General features: G+C 37.7%; 1 pseudogene; it reads left to right on the forward strand.

Annotated features, from left to right (window-relative positions):
• The window catches only part of LOC105536524, a 144,292-nt pseudogene that overhangs the window by 122,778 nt on the left and 377 nt on the right, over positions 1-21,137 (forward strand).

Below are 21,137 nucleotides of genomic sequence, written 5' to 3' on the forward strand. Positions count from 1 at the left end.
GCATTTGTGTACCATAGATTCAAATTGATTAGTTAATACCCTGTCAGGAAAGTGAATTTAACAAATCAATAAATTATGAGTAGAATTAATTAAACTGGCATCATAATTAAGGCACAATATGTTACAGAGGCTTATGAATGCTTGAGTTTCACAGCAGACCCGTCAGTGCGATCCCGAATCATTTATTTGCTTCTCGTTCTTTCTGGACACAAGAGTCTTTTGCTTTACCATATCTAAAAGGTAGATAATTCAGTTAAGGCTGATGAGACATTAACTGTCATTCTCATTAAGACATAATGAAATTTGGCTAATAAATCACTTTCAATATTATAATTTAAATAATGAAAACAAAAACCAATATATGCTTATTAGGAAATATATATACGTACACATGTATAATTCATTTGGTGATTTATGACTGAGTTCCTTAGAGATGTTTACAAATTCATCCACTGTCCTTCAATCACAGAATTTGCATTTGGCTTCTCTCATTTAGCTGAAAGGGGCTGAAAAGTTCAACTGGCACTTACGGGCCTAGATGGTCACATTTTTCAACAGATTTATGGGAGAGTAAGTTATTGTACTTAAGGTCAATAGGAATTTATGCTCAGCTAGAGAACTGTGAAACTGGAGATTTCAAGCCACTCTGTACAGGAAAGAAGCAGCTTTGTTTGGGGAGGGATCACAAGCTGGTTTCCTATGGGGATGGAGCACTGGCTGGTTTTCCTTGGATCAGAGCTGCGTTTGATTCAACTGTAATGAAGAATACATGACATCTCATTTAAAGTGATTGTATACCCATACTCTGATATATATATATATACATATATATACGTGTGTGTGTGTATGTGTATATATATGGATATATATGTGTGTGTGTATATATATGTGTGTGTGTATGTATACACACACAACCGACAAACCCCGGTGTGTAATGTTCCCCACCCTGTGTCTAAGTATTATCATTATTCAACTCCCACTTATGAGTGAGAACATGCCGTGTTTGGTTTTCTGTCCTTGTGATAGTTGGCTTAGAATGATGGTTTCCAGCTTCATCCATGTCCCTGCAAAGGACATGAACTCATCCTTTTTTCTGGCTGCATAGTATTCCATGGTGTATATGTGCCACATTTTCTTAATCCAGTCCATCATTGCTGGACATTTGGGTTGGTTCCAAGTCTTTGCTATTGTGATTAGTGCCACAATAAACATACGTGTGTATGTGTCTTTATAGTAGCATGGTTTATAATCCTTTGGGTATATACTCAGTCATGGAAACACTGGGTCAAATGATATTTCTAGTTCTAGATCCTTGAGGAATCACCACACTGTCTTCCACAATGGTTGAACATGATTGACACTCCTACGAACAGTGTAAAAGCGATCCTATTTCTCCACATCCTCTCCAACATCTGTTGTTTCCTGACTTTTTAATGATCGCCATTCTAACTGGCATGAGATAGTATCTCATTGTGGTTTTGATTTGCTATTCTCTGATGACCAGTGATGATGAGCATTTTTTCATATGTTTGTTGGCTGCCTAAATGTCTTCTTTTGAGAAGTGTCTGTTCATATCCTTTGCCCACTTTTCGATGCGTTTTTTTTTTTTTCTTGTAAATTTGTTTAAGTTCTTTGTGGATTCTGGATATTAGCCCTTTGTCAGATGGGTAGATTGCAAAGATTTTCTCTCATTCTGTAGGTTGCCCGTTCACTCTGATGGTAGTTTCTTTTGCTGTGCAGAAGCTCTTTAGTTTAATTAGATCCCATTTGTCTATTTTGGCTTTTGTTGCCATTGCTTTTGGTGTTTTAATCATGAAGTCTTTGCCCATGCCTATGTCCTGAATGGTACTGCCTAGGTTTTCTTCTAGGGTTTTTATGGTGTTAGGTCTTACATTTTGCATGCCCTAGACATGCTGAATCTATTTAATTTTTACAATTGCAATAAGCATTCTTTCTATTTGCAATTTACTTTGTACAAGTAAAGGTTCCCTGAATTTGGGAAATTTAACTTTGTTAAAATGTTCTGATGAGTTCTTAAGGAATTATATAACTATTTTTGGAAATTAATTCAAACAACATAGTGAATAATTAAGAATGTGGTTCAGGCCAGATGTGTGGCTCACATCTGTAATCCCAATGCTTTGGGAGGCCAAGGAAGGAGGATCATTTGAGGCCATGAGTTCGAGACCAAACTGGGCAAATGGCAAGACTCTCTCTCTACAAGAAAACCAACAATAAATGTTAGTCTCAGCTACTCAGAGGGCTGAGGCAGAAGGATTGCTCGAGGCCAGTGGTTTCAGGTTGCAGTGAGCTGTGATCAGGCCACTGCACTTCAACCTGGGCAACAGAGTGAGATCTTATTTCAAAATAAATAAATAAATAAATAAATAATGTGGTTCACTCAACATTCTAGAAATATCTCATAAATCTAAGCAGAAAAATAGACTACCTCTGATATCAGAGATAAAAGTGATCACAACAAATGTCATTTATACGTAAGTTATTTGTGAGGAGGGACCTTCTATAATTTATTAAGAAAATAAATTACCTGGAAGAACTCCCTCAACAATGTTACTAAGACAGGCTGGTTAAAGAAAAACCTCACACACTGCCCAAAATAAGCCAAAAAATTATTCAGCAAGTTTAATGCCAAGACTATAAATGACTTAACACAATTTAATGAAATTTAAATACAGTGAAAGGGTAAAGCTTTGTTACACAAATACCTATTTCAACATTTGAAGCTATTGAGTGAGGAAAAAAATGCAATGACCTTACTTAGGCATTTATCTTCATAAGCTTTTTCTGCTCATTTAATGGATAATTATTATGTATGTATACTGTTAAGACAAATTCAACTTAGGAAAGTATTTGATACTTTAGCATTTTCCTCAGTGCATATAAAGAAAAACTTTAGATATTGGACAAATCTCTGATGTTCCCTGTTTTGAATATTATACATGGTCTACTCTCATCTCTTCCTTTTTCTTTCTCAATTTCTGCATACATTAAGAAAATGAAGTAATCAATGAATGTATTCCTATACAATAATGATGGTATTAGCTAAATTGCAAGGACATGAACTTCTGCCACTAGCCAGTTTTGCCACTGAACTGCCATTTGAAAAGCAATCAGGAAGAGAGAGAGATGGATGAGTTTTTCCATTATGGATCATAGAAAAATGTTATTTCAGTGTAGTAAAGACATTTATTTTACTAACAATTAACTACAAAACAATCATGTTTTTATTGTTTAAAAACATTTTATTTACAGGTATGTAAATAAAAACAAGGTAAGAAAAAAGGCATCCATCATCCACCCTTGCAGAGAAATCCACTTCTGTGTATAAAAATACAAAAATGCTGCCTGTGCTGTTTTATGTCTTATCTTTGTATTTAACAGTGTATTGTGAATATCTTGCCAAGTCAGAAAATGTATTTCTATCCCCACATTTTCATGGGCATATTGTACAACTGTGCCATGATTCTTTAACCAGTCATCTGTTTGATCATTTTCATTTTTGCCTATCATAACAAGACTGCAGTGCTCTCCTTGTAGCTGTTTTGTTGTATAAACATCTTCAATTATTTCCTTGAGATAGTTTCCTAAAAGCAGAATTGCTGAGTCAAGGGGTATAGGGGTTTGATAAATATTGACAAATTGCTTTCACAAAGTTTGTGCAAACTTAGAAGCCTACTAGCAGTAAAAAAGATTTCCATTTCCCCATATCCTTCTTGACATTATTATTAGTATTCTTCTTAATCTGCACCATTTTGTGGACAAAATGTATCTCTTACATTTAATTCTTATTTCTTAAAAGTAAGTTTGAACAATTGTATATATGTATTAGGCGTTTGTGTTTAAAAGAATCATGTAGCATATATTTGAATGACTGTCTTTTGAAAGATCATACAGCATATATTTGGATGGCTATTTTTAAATTATGTAGCATATATTTGAAATGTCTGTAGAACACTAAAGATCTATTTTCCACCAAAGAATAAGGTAATAAACAAGCTATAATTTTACTGGGTGACCAAATAATGCTAAAATATAAATATTTAATTTCGACAACAAAAACACAGACACAAACTACTCATGTTTAGCAGCTTAAAGTATTTGTTCATGAAGCAGAAGAACGTATAAGCAGGTAAGCAAAATCCAATTATTCTTCTTATTAAATGGGTTTATAAATTGATTGATGCAGATAGATCCATCAAAGAGAACTGCTGAAAGGTTGGACTGTTCTGGTCTTGTAATATTTCTGTCTATCTTCCAGGGAAGTTTCATATTCTAGGAACTCTTTTTCAGGATTCTTCACCAATTGAAAACTGCCACATACAAAAAAGTGGAAGATTGAGATAAGGCAACTCAAGGCAGCACCTGGAGAACAGAGGCTGCTGAGGAAGGCCTCACACCATCAGCTACCAGAGCCTCCAAGAGAGCCCGGTCCTTCTCACTGGAGAAGGGATGGCAGGGCCTGCCTGGACCACCTCCTCCTTAGGGGAGGAGAATAGGAGGGGATGGAGAAAGGGAAAGGTTGAAGAATTGTGACAAAAAGAGTAGTACCAATAACATGAAACTGTCTCAATGAAACATAAAGACGGGCTAAAGCCCCATTGTTATGTCTTTAAAGTTTATTTAATGAATACGAATTTTGTCCTGTATAATTTTTATAGAAAATATTCAACAAGGAAAAAATAAACACCTTTTTTCTAAGTATATCACATAGCAGATCTTTGTATTAAGTGAAACTATAGGAACACAAATGTGAAGGTAGAATGCCAAAGGAAAATAAATGGATGCCTTGGAAGAAAATTCCGTTACATAATCCCACAAGGCAATTACAGAAGGCCCAGGCTGGCTTTGCACATTGGTTTGCTTGCCTTGGCTAACACTGCCAGTATACTAGGAATTCGGGGTGGGGGTTGATCACTCTGTGGATTCCCCCAGGGTACCCGGAGAGAGGGTTTTTCATATCTAGAAGTTTTAAACACAAAAGCTGGAGAAAAACTCAGTCTGATTATTCGATGGCTTGGAAATTTGTGGACCTTTATAAAGAACACGACCTTGCAATTTTATGACACGTACAGAATCCTTTCACATACGTGAATTGTCAATGAGGCATTTGATCATCACTTTACAGTTGGAGAAGCTGAGCCACGGCATTGCCGGGTGATTTAGCAGAGCTGTGGTTTTAATGACAGAGCTGGGACTCAAATTCAGATATGATGATGCCCCCAGTGCAGTTTTATTTTCATTACAACTTAATCAATCCACGTTCAATTAGAAATAGTGTGTGGTGAATTTCAATTTTTATTTCTTACTATCTTTTCTTCCATCTTCAAACACTTTGGAAGTCTATCAGTATGCATGTTTGTTGAACATCTTGATTTTCTGACTGGTTAACAGGCAGGAGTTTGCTTTTATCCACCCTCAATTATTTGGAGGCAAAGAAATGGATTTTGACCTTCAGGAATTTTCTAAGATGCCAGGTACAAAAGCCCCAGGCTGGCTTTTTTTTTTTTTTTTTTTTTGTCATTCTCCTCAGAGGTGGAGGTGAAATTAATGTAGCTCTTGGCTATATTAGGTGACTAATGGAAGAAATCAATTCAGAAAATAAGATGTGTCTTATTTGTGAATGCCAAAGATAAGAACAGAGTCCTTTATGATTAATATTACCTGGGTGCAATGCATCATTTCCTGAATGACATAAATCACATTTGATTGAAATAAAATGGAATCTCTATCATCCCAGTAAAGCATGAAGATATCAATATGTTCCTGTTTTAACAGAAAAAAAATCAATTTCCACTTGTATAGATATTTCCCACTCATAGTAATAATTACTATGTATGAATGCATCTGGGCAGACCCTTTTTAACTAATTAAGACAATGCGATGAGGTGCTGAAGAAACGAAGCTAGTGAGGTATGTGGGGAGATCTCTGGAGGGCCTTCCCTGTGGTAGGGAAAGAGCATGGGTTCAGTTTCCAGATGCTGAGAGGGAGATGCTTCTAATGGAGTCATTAGACATGCACCGGAAATACAGATGCAGAGCTCGGAATAACAATCTCAGCAGGAGACACAAAGTAGCAACACTCTGGGTATTAGTCATTGCAGTTACAGGTGTGCATGAGTTTGCTTAGCAAAAGAGTCGCATAAGAAAAGGTGGCTTGGAACCGAAACTGGAACAACATCAATGTTCAAAGAACCAACTGAGAAGGACATTCCACTATAAGACACATGCACACGTATGCTTCTTACAGAACCATTTACAATAGCAAAGACTTGGAACCAACCCAAATGCCCATCAATGATAGAATGAATAAAGAAAATGTGGCACATATACACCATGGAATACTGTGCAGCCATAAAAAAGAAGGAATTCATGCCCTTTGCAAAGGACATGGATGAAGCTGGAGCCCATCATTCTCAGCAAACTAACACAGGAACAGAAAACCAAACACTGCATGTTCTCACTCATAAGTGGAAGCTGAACAATGAGAACACGTGGACACAGGGAGGGAAAAAGTCACACACCAGGGCCTGTTGGGGGGTGAAAGACAAAGGGAGGAAGAGCATTAGGACAAATACCAAAGGCATGCTTAAAACCAAAATGATGGGTTGATAGGTATAGCAAACCGCCGTGGCACATGTTTACATGTGTAACAAACCTCCGTGTTCTGCACATGTATCTGAGAACTTAAGGTAAAATAAAACATAAAAATAAAAAAGTAAAAGTGAGACATGAATAACTCTCCCTGGACATTATAAAGATCACACTATCTAGCTTTATCTAATCAGTCATACCTGATGACAATGGAGAATGAGGAATGCCCAGCCGAGAGGGGGGTTGGCGCGCATGCGAGAGAGAGATTGTGAGAGAGAGAGAGAGAGAGAGAGAGAGGGAGAGAGAGAGAGAGATGGGGGAGAAGGGGAGGGAGAGGGAATACAGTGTCAAAAGGAGGAGAGTGTTCAACTGTGCTGAAGATGATGGAAAAGCCAAGTCAGAAAGTCACCCACTGACTTTGTGGAACTGGGTGTTATTTGGGCCCATGGAAGCAGCAGATTCAGTTGAGCGGAGGCACAGAACCAGGGGAGATGGCAGTGAAGACCGTGAACTATCACATAAGAATATTTCTTTAAAAAGGTTGGACTCTGATTAAATTAAACTAGATACTGTGATCCTTATAATGTCCTGAGAGAATCACTCTTGTCCCATTTCATTTTTAAAATAGGAGAAACTAAACCACATTTCTATAGGGATGGGAGGACTAAGTAGGGAGAGAAAAGCTGCAAATACAAAGTAAAAATAATCAGTAGAGTAACTTTATTAAGAAAGCATGAATAGAGTTATTCCTAGAGGAGGCACTGGTTTCCATTGTTTATCAATAGAAGAAGGGCAATAGACGGGGAGAGGATGGGCGCCAAATATTTAGATGTATTTACAGATGCAGGAAATTTGACGGGATTTCTGTCTAATAAGTTCTTTTTTCATGGTTAAGTAACAAGAGCAGTGATCTCCTGAGATTCAAGTTGGAGGAGGGAAGGGTAGAGGTTAGAAAGTTTGTAACAGTTGAAATAACTATTTCAGAGAGTGAGAAAGCAAACCAACCAGAGAAAGCTGAACAAGCCAGGCAGTTTCGAGGGAGTCCGTCCTTTTTAGTGCCTGTGAATTACAGAGGTGTCATTTTGCCAGGTAGTGTAAATATAAACCCAATGTTTCCTATGAGAGAAATTTTGATTCTAAGGGAAGCAGAAGTTAGCAAAAGTTCATGACCTGGGGCCCAAGAAGGAATTTTGGAATTTGATAAAGTTGGCTAAAAGAAAAAAAAAAATCTGACAACTTGAAATAGATTCAAAGTTAAATCATTTCTGTGTTACTGACAACGCAACATGAATGAAAATAGAGGCCAGTTCTCAAGTTGCCAGAAAATCCGGAAACAAAGGGAAATAGCAGTTCCTAACACCACTTGGGTGCTGGGGACCAAAATCCAATTTACCGCACGGTGGAAGAGCTTGTGTTTAATAGATAGAAAGGGACATTTATATAGCCAAATGAAAGTATAAGCACTGTCCTCCTCCACTTGACATTAACCTGGACTCTTCCAGCCACTTGCTTTCTCTACCCATGCCCTTTAAGATCTCTGGCTGGGCAGGAATGGGAGGCTTTATGTAGAATTCTGCCACCTAACAAATTATACCCCCACCTACTCTACCCCTTCCTCAGACACTTTGAACTCAATTTCAAACATCATATCATTTTGTCCTTGAATATTACTATTGTATCTTCAAAAAATAAGGACTCAAATAAACAAGCAAAATATTATTATCCTTCCAAAATTAATATTAACTCACACTGTAATACTGCTAAATATCCAGGCAGTGTATACATTTTTCCCAAGTGGAAAAATTAATTTTATATTGTTTGCTTGGGTCAACATCCAAATAAAGATAATTATCTGATGTATTTTTTCAAACCATAGTAACACCTCTTTTTTTCTGCTTTACTATGTTTTGTTTTGCGATTGCTCACAATTTATGTGTTGAAGAAACCAGATTGTTCTGTAGAATTTCCATCAGCCTGGACTCTGTTCATTGCATCACTGTGGTGTTACCTAAAACATTTCCCTTCTTCCTATATTTCCAGTAAATTGGTAGATTGCAACAAACGCTCGTTCCAGGTTTGATTCTTTGGCAATGATACTTCAGAGATAGAATAGTGTACATCCACTGGGTACACAAAATGTTTAGTTGTTTTTCTTTCCATGAAGTTAGCTGATATTGACAATCTTTGTGTGGATTTATGAACTTCATAAGTGAATTGCAAATAAGTGATATTCCAAGTTCTTCTTCATTTTCATGTAGAATAATCCCATACAGAGAAATCCCTGCTCGTGAGCCATTTAATTGCACTGTTACAATTTACATTTTAAAAAAGTGATGTGCTTTAATCAACTACAATCATATTCCTTACTGATGGTCCATTGACATGACCTTGGTAGTCCTGACCCTGAGAGCCATTGATAGCTCTGATTTCTGGAACAACAACCTGTTCCAGGCTCATTCTGTATATTTTCTCCTAAGACCTGGAATTTATATTTTTTAAAAGAACTCCTGGCCCCATTATGTGGGAAATATTTAAAGACTACAATCTGGGCACTGGGAGCTTATAAATTTTTGACCAATGTGCCTGTTTAATGGATGTTTTTTCTAAAGATTTTAAACACCTTTGATTTTTTTCCTTCTTTTTGCCCTTCATTGTGACAGTATGACAGCTCTTCCAAAAGTGCACAGATATTTTCTTTCACTCGGGAACCAGTGATGCGGTCAGTCTGACCCACTGAGAAGGTTCAAGGAAGCTGTCGCATGGCACCAAAGCACTACTGCAACTTTTAGAATAAAATTCCACAGCTGTGTCTCTGAAGTAACGATGTCCTCTTCAGTCATCCTGTGCCTGTTGGGTGAGGGTTAGGAGGAATAATCGGCAGTGACTGCTGCTCTGCTCATGCCCTTGGTCACCTCTTTGTACAACTGTAGGCTACTCTAAACCGCCAGGAGGTGCCGGGTGGGTGGGAGGCTGGCAAGCCCTCCCTGGGACTCTACTTCCCAACTCCCCCTGCAGCCCCAAGCCCAGTTGGCAGAGAGGTAACCAGGTATCATCACATCAGCCCAATCGACAGTTTTAAACATACTTAAAAGGGTTTGACTGGCAGATGCTTGGGCAAGATTTCATCAGTAGTAACAGAGCCATTCTGGCTCGAGTGAAACTCTAGCCATGTCACAATTAATCTTTATGGTTCAGAGGACAAGTAACTTTGTACTCTCCTGAAAGTTTGCAGTAGAAAGACAACGTATGGGTTCAAGATATTAATAATCCTTCAAAAGTAGCAACAATGAATACATCGCCCCTATTATCCCTCCCAGACATAAACAACTGAAATAAAATGACTGAAATTTGTTTATTTAAAAAGAAAACTCCCTCATTTCAGTCATTTATTTCTGGGAGTTTCATGCTTCTTTTGATAAATAATTCGGTATATTTCTCAACAGTAGATTAATATAAAGTTGGTTTGAGAGACATTTGTATAAAAGAGTGATTGAGTCATAATAATCATTTAATTATTTTAATATAAAGTTAAAAGTTTAAAATTGGAAGACACAGCCTACATGTATCTGCCCTCACCGAGAGCTTATTTCTCAGCCGTGAGAACCCATATCTCGAGTGAAACTGTTTCTTGTTACCTCTGGCAGATGAATGCCCATTCCATTGGATACTCCTTGGTTCTTATTCTCCTCACCTATCTGTGACTGATGACATTAACCCTTCATCCTTTCTTGAGCCTTTTTTAGAATTAGCAATACCACAGTTTTCCGAGTCTTTCTACGCCATCTACATAATAATCTTCTTCCTTGCATAGGTATCCCATTTCCACCCCTCAAGTCTCAGTGCTCACCCATGTCTTCATCTTTGGCCTTTCTTTTCTTCTGTATCTCAAAGATAATGAGTCACCTTTGACTCTACAGGCCTGCCTTCTCTGTTCCCTGTAGCACTAAATGACTGGGTGCCGTACCTGGCTGTTCACCCAGAAAGTGGCAGTCTCCTGGTTTTCCTCCTCTTCCCGAAACTCCTTTGAACTCATCTTTTTATATTTATCCCCACTGCCACTGGGAAAAATCGTGTTTTTCCCACCGTGTCTGGTTTTACGTGACAGCTTCCTTACGAGTTCCTCAGCCTCTCACCCTGCCAACCTCCAAATCAAGGCCATCCAATACATAGCCACTATCATGCCTGGCTCTTTAAGTTTGTATTAAGTGAAATTAAAATTTCAGCTCCTAAGCCACATGAGCCACACTTCAAGTGCCCAGTAGCCGCACGTGGTAAATGGCTACTGCATTGGACACTGCACATTTACGACATTTTCATCATCACAGAACTTTCTATTAGGGATCACTGTTTCAGTTACTTATAAAATTTTAATTTATGCTTCACTGCTGACTAAACAAAACTTCCTCCCTCATTATCTAACACCTAGAGCTCTCTCAAAGCCATTTGAGCCTGTAGAAAGCCTTCCCTGCCCCTGGGAGGGCACACGCGGACTTCTCTTTACCATGGGCCTAATTAAAAGTGCAACAAACATTTGTCTATTTCTTCCACAAGGGCATAACCTTGAGGATAAGAATTAAGTTGGTATCTCCAGGTGGTGGTACATGCATCTAATCTTCCATTCACGAATTCCACAAACATTTATTGAGCATTACTAAGTGCCATACAGCGCTAAGTATACAATAATTTAAAACTCTCCAGTGTTTACATGCTACTATATGTCCCATAAGTGTTTGTTGACTCCATAAGTAAACCTTGACTATGATTCTAGAGGGTCAGCATCATGTAAATCAACTGATATACTTGCTGAAGTAATATGTGTGGCAGTCCTGACATAAACAGACTGTTAAGATTCTATGAACCGTAAGTTTACCAGGTAGAGATTTCTTTGCTTTCATTTGCTGAAAGAGCAGATTTTGAGGGAAATGTTGATTCAGTTGACTACAATCTTCAGGAAAGTAAAGTCTATCTTTCTTTTGCCCAGAATTGTATCACACACCTAGCAAAGTACCAAGATAACAGGTCTTCAATAAACCAAGCTGAGTAAACATTAAATGCACGCAGTTATCCGGTCTGTTTCCTGAGTTCTTTAATCATAAATCAAAAATACTCCTGAAAAGTTTTTCTCCTGATGCAAGCCAGATATCCTAAAAGTTTTGTTTTTGAAATTAAAAGCATTTATGTGATATTTGAAAAAGACAGAACTTTTGGGAAATTTTGAAAGAAACATTGTATGTGAACGAAATAAAAATAAAATGCACTTTTGTTGAATTTGTTAGAATCCCTATGTGGGAAAAAATGCCGATTACATTATCTATTTTATTAAAATCGGATCATTTACACCATAATATTCTTCTTTTGTTACGTATCCTTGGAGAAAAGAACAAACTATAATAGTATCAATAGTTGAATAGTGATAAGGAAGAGACATAAAGCAGGCAGAATTGCATGATGCCTCCCTGTACACTCGTTTGAGGGACATACAGAGAGTGGTATCATCAATTTAAAAGATTTCAAGGGATGAAAATTTGATAGAAGATTATTGAACAAGTGTCCCATATCATTGCTTTAAGTATTAATTCTCATAAAAGAGTTGAAAGCATGTGCTTTCAACTGAAAAGCTTCACTGGTCATAACTGACAACATAAAACTGAATACATTGTTTAAATGATAAATCCAGTCCCCGAGACATCCAAAACTCAGTTTTTCCAGTGGAACTTACAAACTTCAAATGATTTTTTTTACTTAATTTAAAATAATCTAAAAATAAATTTTTCTCCCATTTGATTGAAATAGCAAATCATTAAATTTTATATCATAGTGTTACATCTCATTCATTAATCATAAACAAAGATTTATGACATTATCAATAAGTCATCAATATGACAATTTCTAAATGTTACTGGAAAACGATAGGCTCTTAAGTTATTTAAGCGTCTTTATGTTGCCTATAGAATCTCAACTTTTCTTTGTATTTTTCTATGCTTTGTTGGTTTCAAATGATTCCACCCTTATTTACTGTCTACCATTTATTCAATATTTAGATCAAACACTATTTCTTTGGCAAACTTTCACAATGTTTTGAAATTTATAAACTAGGGGAGTCAACAAGAATGTGAGAAATTTATTGTTACTTGGCCTGAGTCCAAACCTCTTTACTACCGCATTCTGTTCAAGTATGGCAGACTATGTTAGCAAATAATGAATTCAGAAAAAAACTGCATGGACCATATAGCTTCAATTGATTTGGTTCCAATATAATGCCTTAAAGTTGTTATTAAAATCAAAAGTATATCACAGAATATAAGCAAATAAATTTTTTCTTTTTTAATTAAATAAAAGGAAAACAATCTGTTAAAATATTCAGTTTTACGTATGGTTGCCAAAATCTATGATCAAGTTGCTTTTTGTCAGATACACACACAGATATAGATATAGGTACAGGTAAATGCACACACACACACAAACACACACAATATTAGGAACATCAAAATATATCTGTCTCCGCTTCCCAAACTAGGCTTCCCATAATCTTGGGATCTACAATGCTGCCTCATTCCATATTATATAAATTAGTGTATTATTTATGTCAGTGCAAATATACCACGGAGTAGAACGTAATACTTTCCCATACTCCCGTGCACTTAGCAATTACCTGACAAATATTCAAGAGTTATCAATTAGTCGAATAATTCAATTTACCGTAAAATATTTGGAGCTGGCTACAAGCCAGTTTACAGCTTAGATATGAAAGCACTAAGTCACATTTGCCTTTAAAAATATTTTAAGAGCGTTTAAGAGACATCATGGTGTTTGGCTCATTCTATGTGACTATTTCACCTTCATTTACTGAGAAACATTTTCCCAAAAAACAATTCTCTCCAAATTACATATACCAGTCTCACTTTCAAAGGTTTACACTATGAAATAATACATTACAAATCTAGAATACAATAAAGAGCTCACATACACCATAAAAATTACAACTGGAAATACTGGTATAGCAAAGGAACATAAATGCCTCCATTTTATCAACTGAACTGTTCTCAAAATGGTGAAAGCAAGTGACTAGAAGTATAACTCCAACTCGGCAAATTTATTAGGTAAAATAAAATGATAATGCAAAGTAAAATGAAGACTCATTGTTTGGTAGGATTGAACGAGTTACTAGTGAGAATTCAAGATAGGGCAATTGCTACTAAAATGTTAACCAGCATTTAACAATAACAACTTGCATGTAGAAATTAACATGTGTCATGTGTCAGCCTTCTTTTAATTACATATATTACATCATTTCATATTTACAGTAATTATCTCAGTGAATACCATTACCATCCCATTTTACAGATAAGGAAAATTAGGCAGAAAAATGCAAGGTAACTTTTGTAAAGCTGAGCTAGAATTTATATTCAGTAGCTGTGGGTGCAGAATCTGAGGGCCTAATCTGTATGCTATTCATCCTCTTTATCAGCAAGAAACATCTATTAACATAAGAAAAGATATTGTCCACCCACATTTATATCACGCGTATTTGCTCAAATTATTTTACAACCTGCTTTCAAATTCTTTAAAAATGTATAAGTTGTGTTATGTACATTTGTGTGGAAATTCTAGTAAAGACAGCGTCACACAATTTAATAGGTCAACGTTGGTTTGGGATTCAACTTCCATGTGAGGGAACAAAGAAAACAGTTCTGTGATTTCACTGAAGTCATTAAGAAATAGCATTAGAAATAGGACTCAAATCCCCTGGCAGCCAATTCAGTCTCATATTATTTTTCCATATGAGTAGTTAACAAAGAAGCCCTCCAATTTCCTTATGCTATTCCACTGGTTGACTTAGGACTGCCTTATTTATCTCAGAAAGCTTAGCACGCATAAACTGAGGAAATATATAAGTAGAAACTTGCAATGTAATTGTGAAGTAGTATTGTTATTCTCGTTATTGTTGTTATAAAAGAACCCTGGACAATACACAGAAAGGAAGAGTGTCTCTCTCTTATCTAGATGAACTGAAAAGACACTGCACTGCAAAGAACAAGATATTTTTCTGAACATTTAAAAATAAGTGCATTAAATAGTAGAAAATAGGGCCATTGTAAACCTGTACACATATATTGGCTAGCTGCCTGAGACAAGCCCTCTTTCCGGCACAGCAGTGTTTAATGAACACAGCATCAGTACCTTCTGCTGTACTTTTCTCACTGGACTTCATTCTTTTTAAAAGACTTGTTTTGTGTCTTTGTGAATATCCTTTATTAATTCTACCTGTCTGATCTATGGTAAAACTTGGTGAAATATCCAATATGTCAGTTTTTCTTGATGTGAGTAATCATGCTGGCTCAGAGACAACCACAAAACCACATGTGATAAGAGGCCTCTCTTTACACAACAGCATCTCCTTGTAAAATGGAAAAAGAAAGAGGAATATTTCACCCATCACTAGGCACTTCTACCGAGAGCTCATCTATCACCTCTTAGCAGCAACGTTTGATCATTCGTGCCTTTTGGGATCACTGCTGACTAATTTTTGAGTAATTCTACATCTGGCCTCAATGAGGCATTTACTAGGAAATACATTCAATAAGATGACATACACAGTTGCTGAAATCTTGCACCATTACTTGAAATGCAAAGTGAAAAAATACAACTAAAACTGTGTATTTTCATTAGATAATTATCCACCATTTGTAACAGCCTTGTTCATTTTTCTTGTGACTTACTTTCCTGTTTTTCTCCCCCGTGGGCCAGATGTCAAGATGCTGCTGTCTCAAATGACTCAGATATCCTTTGCTGATTTGTGCTTGACTGGGTTCTTCTTTGCTTACGCCATGCTCATTTTACAGATGAAAAGAAGGGAATGTGATACTTGTGAGCACAAAGTGACCCTAACACAGGGAATTCGTTGCTGCAAATGAACCTTCATAAATCTGATACAGTAATGGGGTGACACTTACTTCAGATACCAAAACATAAAGAAAACAAATTATCTCAAGGTAAGATAGAAAGCAACACAGCTTTAAATTATTTATCTTAAATTGTTAATTGTCAATACAATTCGATGAATAAAAATGTTCAATTGCAATAAAAATTACAAATAGCATTCACATCTTAGTTCATTTTACCTCTCACAACCCCAAAGCCTCTACAAAGTAACTAACTTTAATCAAGACAGTGATTGTAACCACTAATGCTAAGACTCAACATTTAATTCTACAAGTTGATTAGTGTGATCAATGTAATTATCTCTTTTGTAAGACAATTCTTGTCTTACTTGAGGATCCTATCTGATTGTGGGGTGGAGAATGGATTAAAATGTTAAGGTTCAAGTTTTAGTGTCTTTCATATGAATATACTAATTTTTTTCTTTTTCTTTTCTATTTTATTTTTTTTTCTTTTTGAGACAGTCTCGCTGTATCTCCCAGGCTGGAGTACAGTGGCACAATCTCAGCTCACTGCAACCTCCACCTCCCGGGCTCAAGAGATTCTCCCACCTCAGCCTCTCTAGCTGGGATTAGAGGTGCACACCACCACACCCAACCAATTTTTGTATTTTTAGTAGAGATGGGGTTTCACCATGTTGACCAGGCTGGTCTCGAACTCCTGACATCAAGTGATCCTCCCGCCTCGACCTCGCAAAGTACTGGGATGACAGGCGTGAACCACTACACCCAGCAGATTATAGTCATTTCTGAAATAATAGCCAAATTCAGTGTCCAAAGTTTATTACCAAGGTGCTTTCTCTTTTCAAATATTTGCCCTTCCCTCTCTGCCCATCCCACCCCAATGAGACCAAACATTCTGGGCCTCAGACATAGCTACTCCCCAGCACCTGGCACAGGTAATACACCTATAGTGTCTCCTGTGGGATCAGCTCAACCCCACAACCACAGAACCTCCATAGAGTGACAAATTTACACACTCTCAGGGAGATGGTGCACGGTGCTTCATCTGCTGTGACTCTTATCCTGTCCTGGGTCTTTCTGGTTATATAGTTCTGTGTAATAAACCACCCTAAACTTAGTGTTGTGAGATGACAACTATTATATTATGCTCATGGATTCTGCAGGCCAGAAATTTAGAGAGTTTCGTTCCAATTCATGATGCCTAAGGCTTCATGAGGCTCATGATTTTGGGATCACTCCGGGAGCATCAAACAACTGCTGACTGTTCTCAGCTGGAAGCATTTTCGCTCACATCTGGTTCCTGAGCTGGATTGGGTGCAGTAAAGCCTGGGCATGCCCAGGACTCTTGACCATGGGGCCTGGGGGGTGTCTGCAGAGTCAAGTGCTCCAAAAGAACCAGGGGGAATCTTTTGTATTCCCATAGGATTTGGCAAATTAACATCAAACTCAAAAAAGCTGCAGGGCCTTTTATGACCTGGCTAGAAAAACCACAGTACCCTGTCCATGACATTTTATTGGTTCCAAGTGAGTCACTTAAGCCAGTCAAGGTTCCGAGGAGAGGAATTAGACTCTATCTGTCTCTGTGGAGCAAACAAGGTCACCTTGCACTTAGAACACGTGGGAGGGAAGGTACCGGTGTTTGGAAAAACACAACCTCGTGTGTCCCTCGTGGGCATGTCACCTATCCCTGAAGTTCATGGCTGGTGATGGTCTGGGTCAATCAAAGGCAGAGTTCTGCCCTACTGCAGCCACTTGACTTTTATATGATTCCGATGCGTTGGATAGGACACTGTAAAGTCAGTATTTATGTTTTAATATTGATTTCAGATACGTAACTGTCAGATTTCCACTGTCACATTGAGTATAGATTCAATTCATTATTCTTTCCTTTTTGTGCTATGCCTGCTTCTACCTAAAACCATTTTGTTCTGGAAGACACACATATAGAATATTTGCAATGAGAAAACAAGACAATATCACAGAACTTTTAAGGAGAGTAATCTACAACAATTGCATGAGACTAAACATTCAGAACCTCAGGCACAGCCACTGTCTGGCACCTGGGAAAGATGACACACCTATAGTTCCTCCCATGGCATCAGCTCAGCCCCACCACCCACCCACAAAACTAACCCCATTGTGGGTCTACAGCCTCAGTCCAGTTGACTTTCTCATTCCCTCAAGGACATACAGAAAACTAAGGATTGCTTTCTGCAGCTGATAGCTACAGGACTTTCCATAAGTGTTGGAAGTTTTCACCCTCTTTTCCTAATCACTTTCCTCAGCCATTTCTAAATGACTGCTTAAAAGTTTAACATTATCAAGTACATTTTGCTACTATGTAGTTTTGTGGCGTGTTTGTTTGTTTGAGATGCAATCTCACTCTGTCACCCAGGCTGGAGTGTAGTGGTGTGATCTCAGCTCACTGCAACCTCCGCCTCCTGGGTTCAAGCGATTCTCCTGCCATAGCCTCCTGAGTAGCTGGGATTACAGGTGTGCACCACCACACCCAGCTAATTTTTGTATTTTAAGCAGAGACAGGGATTCCTGATGTCAGTTAGGCTGGTCTTGAACTCCTGACCTCGTGATCTGCCCTCCTCGGCCTCCCAAAGTGCTGGGATTACAGGTGTGAGCCACCGTGCCTGGCCATAATTTTGTTTTATTCAGCGTGACATACATATATGGAATATAAATCATTTGTTAGTTATCCATTCTATTCTTTTGATATTTGTGATTTTCTGATCATATTCCCTTTTACCCAATAACAGGAGATCCAACAGAAAGCAGAGATTGTTACACTCTATCCCTTCCTTCTCTGGATCGGGGTCAACTATAATATCAAAAAGAGATATAGACATGTAATTGTATATGGATATGGATGTATAGATGTTTCTCAATAATAAACCATCTATAATGGACTAATTGCAAAAATGGCCCTGAATTTTCACCTTTTTCTATATTTATTCCATTTGCAAAGTTACATTTTAGCTCCTCCCACCAAGAAGTAGAGGGTGTTGCCCAACTCTTGTGTCTGGGCTGAGCTGTGACTTGCTTTAACCAATAGAATGCAGCAGAGGTGACTTGGCTTATTCTCAGAGTAGGCCTCCCAGGCCTCAAGTGTTTCCACTTCCTCCCTCAGACCCCTGCCTCCACTGTAGGAAAAGCCGAGACTAGCCTATCGCAAGATGAAAGACCAGAGAGCAGAGACAATCATGCAAACCAAAGCTACCCTAGGCCAGCCTGCCCTAGGCCAACCCACCAGCTGATGCAAGAGCTAGCCCAGCTGCAATCAGTTAGGTGTGGCCCAGGTCAGCAGAAGGGCTTAGTCATCCCTTAGTGCATGAGCAAAATTAATGCTTATGGTTGTCAGCCACTGAAAAGTGTGCTCAGTTGTCTTATAGTGTTTTTGTGGCTATAAATAACTGATACATTATCAGAAAACTCTCCATGGGAATATGCACCAGAAGCTTCACGTTGCTCATGTTCAGGTGCCCAGCAGCCAAAATGTCTTAGTAGGTGCGTCTCTGACTCTACTCCACTGTTCCCCAAACACATTACTGTTTCCAGATGCAGCCACCATCTTTTCAGGACAGGTCACACATTGACTTCACTTCTGCCAATCAGTTATCAATATTCATATCTCCTGATTGAGTCCATGAGACAAGAAGTCACTTGTATCTATTGAGGGAATTCAAAATCTATCATGAATATGCAGTAACATCTGGAAAAAGGAATGTTTCCCTCCACATCCTAATGGTTTGTCACTGCATAGAAGCACAGTGCCTTCTGAAAGATTCAACATCATGCCTATGTTCAAGAGTGATAATACACAGGCCAGAAAAGTCAAGAACAAGTTCTTTTCCCTTCTTGTAACTAGAAGACTGATGTAGACAAAGAGGATGAGTTTTGTAGTATTTAATTAGGATTCACTATCATTGCTTAAGTTGAGCCCTTTGAACATGGGGAATTAAGATTGCAGAATACTTTTTAAAAAATCTCTCTTTTCATATCTGTGGTAATATGAAGTTTCTTAAGGGTATTCATTTAACAATAACAAATGCATATAGGTACAAATGAGGTTGCAGGTAAATTTATGGTATCAATGTCACGGAGAAATTAATAGGATTTACTACACAACAGGATTTCTTATAGAGCTGTTCTGAACATATTAACAATGCATATGTAGTAGGATTGATTTTTAGCTCTTGGCTTTCAAAATCTTTACCATGAAAGAACATGCAGCAGTGGCATTGATTCCTTCATGAGATAAATATAGCAGGTGACTGAGTCCATGACTCACACTGGAGGCACTGTAGAGTGCCTTTTTCCTTATTTTAAATATCTTTTTCCTTCTTTTAAATATCTTAGTTGACTTGCAGTTCATTTTCACAAAGCAAGTTAAGCAAAAAACAACAACAACAACAACAACAACAAACTTCTGATTAGATATTCGTATTAAGTACCATTTTAAATGGCGGATCCACTAACAGCAAGCTTCTGTTGCAACTTGATATCAAGACACTAAGGGGGAAAGGAAGGTTACAGACAGAGTCTTTGGATTTAGGATACTTTACAAAAAATGTTATCTCCTTTTCCCTAAGAGAAGGGCATTACTTTTTATAACTACTTGTTAGATTGCATTGTCCTTAAGAGTTAGCACCCAGATAAGAATACAAGAAAGGTAAAAAGCTGATGAGTAGCTAAAATCCACTAACTCTATCTTAAGAGGCTTGTAAGTTTTTCCCAAGCATTTTGCAACCAGTGGTGCTATGAGTACTATTGTTGTTAGTGGTACTGCTATTAATGTTATCATCATTACTTCCTTTAATTAGATAGAAAATCTATGTTATGACACAGAATTCAAAACCCTAAAACTGAGAATAAATACTTAATTATTCTCATTGTATTCAATGTATTCCCTAAAGGAGATACAATGTATTCTTAAAACAGCAATTGAAAGCAGCGAACAAAATAAACATAAAAAACAGTAAAAGAAAAAGTGTTTGACAACAGTGCGCATTCATTGTCTTGTTTACACTCCGGATGGGTATCAGATGAGATTTGCATATTGTGTTTATTGACCTTGAGGTACCTGGAACGGGGCAGCAATGTCTGGAAAGTGTGCAAAGGAGTCTCTGCTGTGGCTGGAGCGGAATCCCGTGGAGGGAAGAAGCCTTCAGGCCATCGTTAGTCGTGAAATTTGCTGTTGTGAGAAGGAGAAATTACCAAGGCTTGTGATGACAAAAGTGAAGGCTGATGCAAGGGAATCCAGACAGCCACTGAATCCTAAAATTAAGTCTGGAAGAGCTTCATTAGTTCTTCATAAGATGTGACAGGACTGAACATTATCCATCTACATTAATGAAGTAAAGTTTGAGAGTTGAATAAAGGTGATGGGATGTGCTGGAAACAACTGGAAATCTTTACGCTTAGAGACCCCGCGGCAAAGCGTCCTCAAGAAAGAGGCTGAAATATTTGGAGTAATATAAGTCAAGGTTGATACATGTGTGAAGAGGTTCAGAGGATAACTTTATGACGAGGTTGCGGAACAGTTTAAAAATAGTTTGAAATCCTCTTTAATAGAGTGTGCGATGATATGAAACTTTTCTGCCCTATAATACA

Source organism: Mandrillus leucophaeus, unplaced genomic scaffold (assembly GCF_000951045.1).
Source record: "Mandrillus leucophaeus isolate KB7577 unplaced genomic scaffold, Mleu.le_1.0 Scaffold16, whole genome shotgun sequence".
Classification (NCBI taxonomy): domain Eukaryota; kingdom Metazoa; phylum Chordata; class Mammalia; order Primates; family Cercopithecidae; genus Mandrillus; species Mandrillus leucophaeus.